The following is an 8297-nucleotide window of genomic DNA, read 5'->3' on the forward strand; positions in this document are numbered from 1 at the left end:
GGACAAAAAGGACAAATTAAGGGACTAGTATAGGGGACAAAAAGGACAAATTAAGGGACTAGTATAGGGGACAAAAAGGACAAATTAAGGGACTAGTATAGTGGACAAAAAGGACAAATTAAGGGACTAGTATAGGGGACAAAAAGGACAAATTAAGGGACTAGTATAGGGGACAAAAAGGACTAAGGGATGAATTAGAAAAAATTAAAACACATAAGAGACACTAGAAAATTAGAAAGAATGCCGATCATTTTAAAGTTGTTGGAAGTAAGACCAAAGCAAGTGTAGGATATATTAAGAAATCGATATATTTTGAGCACAGAGCCAAACCTGCAACAATTGACACATTTTTTCGACTTTAAACTCTTCAAACATTGCTTTCATTTTAAAAAAAAATCGACCTTGAAAAATAAAATGTTGCCCCCCCCCCCCACACACAAAAGGGCTAGTTGCGCCCCTGAAGAGAAAATCTCTTTATATAGGTCCCAAACAAACTACTTGATATCAGATTGGGGTATTCCAGCAAGGTTCAATTGGATTCTTGCTGTCTGTTCTGTGATTTGTACGGCGTATGTAATATTTTCGAAAAAAATGTTATTGTTTAATGTTTAATGATGTTGAATCGCATAATGTTAGTAAAACCCTGAATGAATTCCAACCATGAAAAAGCATCATGTAAAAATCTCCTTTAGTAATAAACATCTGTTGGAGATACCAAAATTAGAGTTTCAGCCTCCAGGTTAGTAATCAGATCCGCTCATGAGCATTAAACGTAATGTAATCTTTATCGCAGGGAATCTTTTTTTATCAATTTGACGATTTCTATTTAGTCTCGTTTATACAGAGTTATTCACAAAGGATGAGACTTCAAATACGATTGTACAGAATTTCCTTATATTCATGATTCCTAAATTGCATCTGTAAACATATTTTTTTGCCAAATCATTTAATAAGCCATTAAAAGACTATATTTAAGACAGAAAGATTGATGAACCATTAGGATTGTCAAATTGTAATAGTTTTAGGTCGTCTTTACAATCTCGTTTTTGTGGGTAACCCTCTACTAAAATCATTGATACAAGAAAAAGAATTAAATGATTTTAAATGACTGCGTAGTTTATATTTTTTGTATTTATGTTAAATGAATTCAAAATATTAGAGTTTTAATTTACAATTTTGAAGTAATTAAATGTTTAAGTAAGTTAATTGTAAATAATTCAAAGAAAATAATCATAAAACAATTTTCCAACAGTTAATGTTCTAACTTATTAAATAACGCTAAAAGGAGTAGTCTGTAGTATAAATGGCCAGGTTGGGAATCGTTCTAAAAACAAAAGCGAAAAAAAATATTTTTCATTATCGACAAAATTCGTTAATTTAAATGGTTTGAATTGCTTGCAACCCATGAACAATAATTTAAATTACAACTCACGTTAACGAACTAACCAACTATTAACGGAAAAGCCAGTTAACGAATGTTTGGTATATCTACCGTTAACGCCATAAAAAATCAAGATCATTAACGAACAAAAACTTTATTGACAAACGAATTGAAACCGTTACTTGACTATAAGTTAAGTTCTTAGTGAAGAACGGCTAAACATGATTAGCCTGTTCGTTTCAATATTTTTTCCAACCGTTAACGAAGCTAGTTACTGTAGAGACAATTTTAAAGACCCTTAGTATACAAATATGTTTTAAAGATGCTGTCCTGTCCATTTAACGACTGCCATGCTCGATACACAAATATAGTCTTTAAATTTTTATTTGTTCAATTATATTGAAAATATCTTCAGATTTCTAGCTTAAAAGCGTTTAATCTTGACAATTCTTTTCATTGATTCTGTAGCAAAAAATCTTTTAATGGTACCATTGTGAATCATACATACCACTCTACAGAAACTTGAAATTACGTCTACAGTCCATCTTATTTGCAAATATAATTGTGATATTTTCTAAAATGTAGCAAATTAAAACACCTTAGATTTACTTTTCTGCTAGCATCTTCAGTTTCACCAATTTTTCCTTTTATCAACTGAAAATTTCCCCTCCCGGCTCCCCCTCTTCTATTTTATCTTCCTCTTACACTATTGTTCACCGCGTTTTGCTTGTTGGACATTTTATCATTTTTTTACATTCTCGGATCCCAAGACATTATATTCTCCTTTCATATAATAATAAAATTTTAGTTTTAAACATCGTTTTTTTCATACATTATAAACAATAGCACTGTATATTTATACATTTCACTGACTTATTGTAAACTTTCAAAACCTAGTAATATTCATCATATTGTAAACGTTTTAATATTAATTAGGTGGGGTTAATACCCAAAGCAGCAAATAGCTAATCTCCACCTAATTGCTAGAATTACATAAATATAGTAAGCAATATAAAAATAGTTGCAGATTTTTTGCCTGTAACATTATAACTTGTATGTGTATTTTTAGCAATAAATTCTTATATTATATATTATTGTTTGAAAGGGAAGAGATAATAAATTTCATCAGAAAATTACTAAAACCCGTATTGGCAAAATTTACAGAAAAATGGCTACCCATACCAATTAGCAAGCGTAAAGTTACGCGAAATATATAATTATTATTTTTATTTTTTCAATTTCTCGAGACAGGGACATCAGAAAAAACTAATATTGGTCGCGATCAACTCCTAAAATGTTTAGGCTTCATCATATATATTTCAAGTTACCTTAACAGTCCCTTTAAGTAACCTCCCTCGGACCCCTTTTAATTCTACTCAATTTGCCAATATTGTATTATCATATATTTTAATTGTATTGTGTGTTCAGAGTGTTCCAGAATGAACTTTGTATTGTATGTTTTTGGTAATCAAGAACACATTTTTTTAATTTAATCTACTATTAGAAAGCTGTCTATCTATTTTTATCCACGATTAGTTTTTAGTGGTTTTAAAATAATAAAAAAATTTTTTTAACTTTTTTATTTTTTCTAGATCGCCATGGCTAAAAAGATAATTATCACTAACCTCCAACAGTGATCCTGCAAAAATAGATGAAAAGTTTGCCATGGAATTTCTCCCAAAAGTGCTTTATAATTTTGAAATATGAATGTCTAGGGCTACAATCAAGCATAAGTAAATTATTGAGGTAAGATCAAAGGACAAATCGTTGCGGCCCAGTCTAGAAAATTGAGGCAGTCTAGAGTCCTTCAATATGGTATGATGGTATGAAAAAAAACCTCAGCCTAAAAGCTTTTTATATGAACAAATGATAACGATTGTAAAAAATGCCAAAAAAAAAATTAAATACTTTAATCTTTTATCTAAAAAGAGGCGACTTCAAACTTTTCAAAAATGATGATGCCTTTTATAAGTTAATATTATACTGCTTTTTAATGAAACCTTTAGGACTTCGGATTATTGCCTGCACTTCAACGTTTTATTGAGAGCACCATGTATTGTATAGATATTAATCGTAAACCTCCTCCTATACCGGACCCTAGAATATATAGAATATATGTATTGAATTATTAATAGATAATTTCTGTACATAATCATATAAGTAGTTAACAATATGCAAACATTATTAATTTTTAATCATTTTATAAATTTGGCTTCTGAAGTAGCAGGGGGAGGGGGGAGGGAGGAGAAGCACCTGCCCTTGTACCTTAAACCGATACCCCCCCCCATACATTATACATTATACATTATACATTATACATTATACAATATACAGGAGTACATTATAAATTATACATTAAACAATGCATTATACAAGAATGCGAATATCTGAGAAAAAAAATACATTCAGAGAAAAAAATCATTTTTTATGATTTTTCGACATAGGATCCAGCTTCACTTTTGGTGCCTCTCCAACCATTTCTGAGTTCGAACCCGGTGAAGTTATTTTTGGTGAGCACCTAGTCTTGATCGTCTCCACGCTGATAAATTTCTCCACTGCAGCTTGTTTTTCAGCTTGAGGAACAAGAAAAGGTGGACACCCCTCCCCCCCCCTTCTCCCAAAGTTCGGACCTGGCCTTCTCTGCGACTTCTTCTTGTTCCCCAAGCTGAAATACCTCTTTACAATCTGTGTAAAACTTTGATACTTTAAACTTAGATTATTTGACATAACAGAATTGATAGTTTGAAATATCAAAGGTCTACCGCATTGAGTCTCGAAGATAAAAAATCACAGTTTATTCTTATTCATTTTCCGCATTATCATTCATTGATGTCATTTTCCGCAGATTGTCTGCAGAGTAAGCTTCCTTGATAGAATAGCATTGATGATGATGATTTCTTTTTGGGTGCTCACTGCTCATAGATGCCTTCATCAAATAATTGACATTACAATCTGGTTTAACATAGGCCAAGGTTGAATATATGGAAATGGACTTTCTCACTCATACTTAAAACGTAGGTACTGTTATGTGTTGCAGTGCAGGCTACAGTACAGTACATGGCGCTTCAATGAATTTCACTGTACTATACTTAACATTGTTATGTACTGTAAGTTACTTATTTTGTAATGTTCTGTACGGTACGGAACTGTCCTGCACTTTGTACTGTAATGTACTAAAATGGCTACACAGAAAACTAAAGTAAATTAGTTGATTGTTTTGTTATCTAAAGTTTTTGTTTACTTTAGGGCGTGTTTAGACAAACTCAATTGTAATCAAACTTTAAAATAGTCTTTTTTCATGATATTTCCCTTTTTAATCCGATCATCCTCAACCTCTGTTTTACGTTGTAATTGATTAACAGGCTTTATATCACTGAACAGTTGTAATTACAACGAAAAAAACTTAATAGATATGATCCTTTGCGTAGTTGTACACATGTGACCTGGCCTTTTTATAGTCTGACCAAAATAACATTAACAATTCATAGAGTATAGAAACAGGTATTTCCAGCACCCTTTGCACGTCAAATCATGAATTTTCCCTTTCGACCCTCCCCCTGAAAAATTGCATTCAATTTTGTTGTTAAATCACAGAATCGAGACTGTGACGAGAAAGAGCGCCATGAGATCACAATTTTACTTTTCCCAAAAAACAAACCAATTCTTATAAAAAAAATAATTTTCAGTTGGTAATGGAAAGGCGAGGGAGTTGGTAATGGAAAGGTTGAATTGTTGAAAATGGTTCTAAACTTAAATATTCCATGAATAAGATGTAAATGTTGCATGATTTCATTTTTCCAATTACACAGCCAATCTTATCCGAGAATCAAGTTCTAAATGATCAATTGATCCATTCACGATCTAATCCTGTCTACTGCATGCAGTACTGCAATCTCAGCAGGAAAAGCATTTATTTTCGGAATTCCGATTTTCTTTTTCCGAGGAATTCCGATGGCAGTTTTGGAAAAAGGAAATATTGTAGATGGCCGAGTTTAGCAATTATAAGATGGAGTAGCAGACCCAGTTTATATAACAGGTAATGATGTAGGAGACCCAGTTTAGCACTTATAAGATGGTGTATCAGACCTAGTTTAGGAAACAGGAGATGGTGTAGTAGACCCAGTTTAGAAAACGGGATTGGCATAGCATCAGACCGTATTTAAAATGGTGCAGAAGACCCAGTTTAGATAAGAGAAGAGGAGACCCACCTTAGAAAAGGGTAGGGGCGTAGGAGACCAGTTTAAAAAACAGGAGTGACATAACAGAACCAGTTTGGATAATAGAAAATGGTGTAGGAGACCAAGTTTAGATAGAAGAGGTTGTTTCAAATTGATTTGGTATTCGTCCTTTAAACTGGAAACACGAAAATGTCACCGGAATTATAGATTAGAAATTTAAATTATTCATTGAAGAGAGCTTCTACCGACGACGTAGAGGGGGCTAGGAGAGGGGAAGAAATATTTTAGATTTGTTACCCCCTTTCCCGGCCCCTTTTCCGGTCCCTTTAACTTGGCCCCTTTCCCGGGCCCTTTAACTATAAGAAGAAAATTCATATTTAAAATTATATATAAATCGTTAAGCTGACAAATGAATGGTATAAAATGAAAGTATATATATGAATAATATCGTGTTGTAAGGATAATATACAAATAAAACTGCTCCACCCTTCCTGTTAGCCTGTAACAAACTGAATATCCTGCACAAATAGAACAAATTGGATAATTTGGTTAAATTTTCCTGAATATCTTTTAGCTTTCTTTAATTTGATCCCGATTTAAATATATGCACGTTCTCAAACAAAAAGCGAGCAATATTTTGCCAATTACTCATTTTAAACTTGAGCAAGAAACAAGCGCTTTATATTTTAAAAGTTTATATGTCTAGGACTACAAAAAAGTTGGAGAGGTAAGACCCAAGGCAAAGTGGTTGCGACACCTCAAAATCGTGGCTGTCTAAAAATTTGATGGCTAGGTTTTAGAGTTGTCCAGATTTCGGTGCGGTAAGTACAGAGCATTTGTGAGGTTTACAGTTCTATAGTATAATTAAAAGAAGATGAAGAACTCTAGTTAGCTCAGATTTATCACTTAGTTCTACCTAAAATTTGACGATATCTACAGGGAGAACCAGAAACCCCTGGAATATGAAGACGACTTTTTGCCATAAGACATGACTGTAAATAATCATTAACATGATAATTGTACAGTGTAAACAGTATCATTTTACTGAAAAAGTGAAAAACCTTTTGCTTTGTAACAAGTTAAAATGCAATTGATTAATTCTTTCATGCCATCTTCCTATTCCATAGTTTTCTGGTTACCACTGTAGTGGCTGCATGTGAAATTTCCAATATTTGACATTTTTATCTTTAATCCATCAAATCCTAATTTCCATTATAACTTGTATCCATCTATCTATCTATCCTGATGATCTATCATGCAATCCCTGGATCTGCCTGGAACTAGAGATGTGCATGTTTTAATGAATTTAATATTTATATATTCCTCAGGATTCTGTTCACAGAAAATCAATTTCCTATTTGGAATTTTAAATTATGCGGAAACAAGAGATCCAGTGAATATTTTTCAAAATTTCAAATATTGCTTCTTCATCTTTTATCCTGATGTCAAAAAAAACATATTAATAGAAATAATATCATACATATAATAGAAATAATTATCTGTCTCACGTGTAAAAATCTTAAAAAATAAAAATAAAACTACATTTTAACAACGCAATTTAGCCTATTTCTAAAACTTTCAATAGCATCATTATTTCTTTGGGGTTATAATTGATTTTTTTTAACGAGTTGGCTGAAGAACATAAACCATGAACTTGTATACTGCATTTAGCACCATCATACAGGGCCGAAGGATGGGGGGAGAGATTACACACTAGTGAAGTGTTGACCATTTTGCTTAGTTTGTTTTTCAAAACTTTTTAGGGGTTGGGACTTTTCAAAGGTTTCATAAAATTTTGAGATGTTTTACAAATTTTAAAACTGTTTATTCTAAACATTTGCTAAAATTTGACATATGTATTGTAGTGTAAGAAACGCAAATGTTCCTAAGAAACAGTTTGAAGATTTGTAAAATTTCTGAAAATGTTGTGGAACTTTTAATTTTGAAACCTTAAAAGTCTTGAAAAACGAAGGAAAATGACTAACACTATTACTCTTAAGTCTATAGATTCAGTCTGTAGGTACAGAACGTCGATTATCAAAAGTGGATTATGAACACGTGGATTATCAAAAGTGGATTATAAACACGTGGATTATCAAAAGTGGATTATGAACACGTTGATTATCAAAAGTGGATTATGAACACGTGGATTATCAAAAGTGGATTATGAACACGTGGATTATCAAAACGTCGATGATACAAAACTTCGACTTGCACAAAACATTGAATGCTTCTAAATTTCGAAATTACAAAACATCGAATACTGCAAACGTTGACTACTGCAAAACGCCAAATAAAAAAATGTTAAATAATGTTGGGTTAGGGTAGTTATGGGGCCAAGCGCTGCGGCTGCACTGGGCTAGGGGGCCGAGCGCTGTCCAAAACTGCAAAACGTTTAACACTACAGAAAGTCTACTGATACTAAATTTCGAAATTACAAAACGTCGAATGGTACAAAACATCGACTACTACAAGACGTCGAAGATCAAAATGTTACATTGTGTTGGGTTAGGAGATTATTACAATAATTTCTGGTGCTGAGCGCTGAGGCTGCGCTGGGCTAGGGGCCGAGGGCTGCGCTGGGCTAGGGGCCGAGGGCTGCGCTGGGCTAGGGGCCAAGGGCTGCGCTGGGCTAGGGGCCGAGGGCTGCAGCCTTTTAAATGTTGAATGATGTTGTGCTGTCTCTGACCTTATTTTGGGTTAGGTAAGTTAGGCTATTACAGTTACAAAATTTAAAG

Source organism: Eurytemora carolleeae, unplaced genomic scaffold, assembly GCF_000591075.1.
Source record: "Eurytemora carolleeae unplaced genomic scaffold, Eaff_2.0 scaffold3, whole genome shotgun sequence".
Lineage (NCBI taxonomy): Eukaryota > Metazoa > Arthropoda > Copepoda > Calanoida > Temoridae > Eurytemora > Eurytemora carolleeae.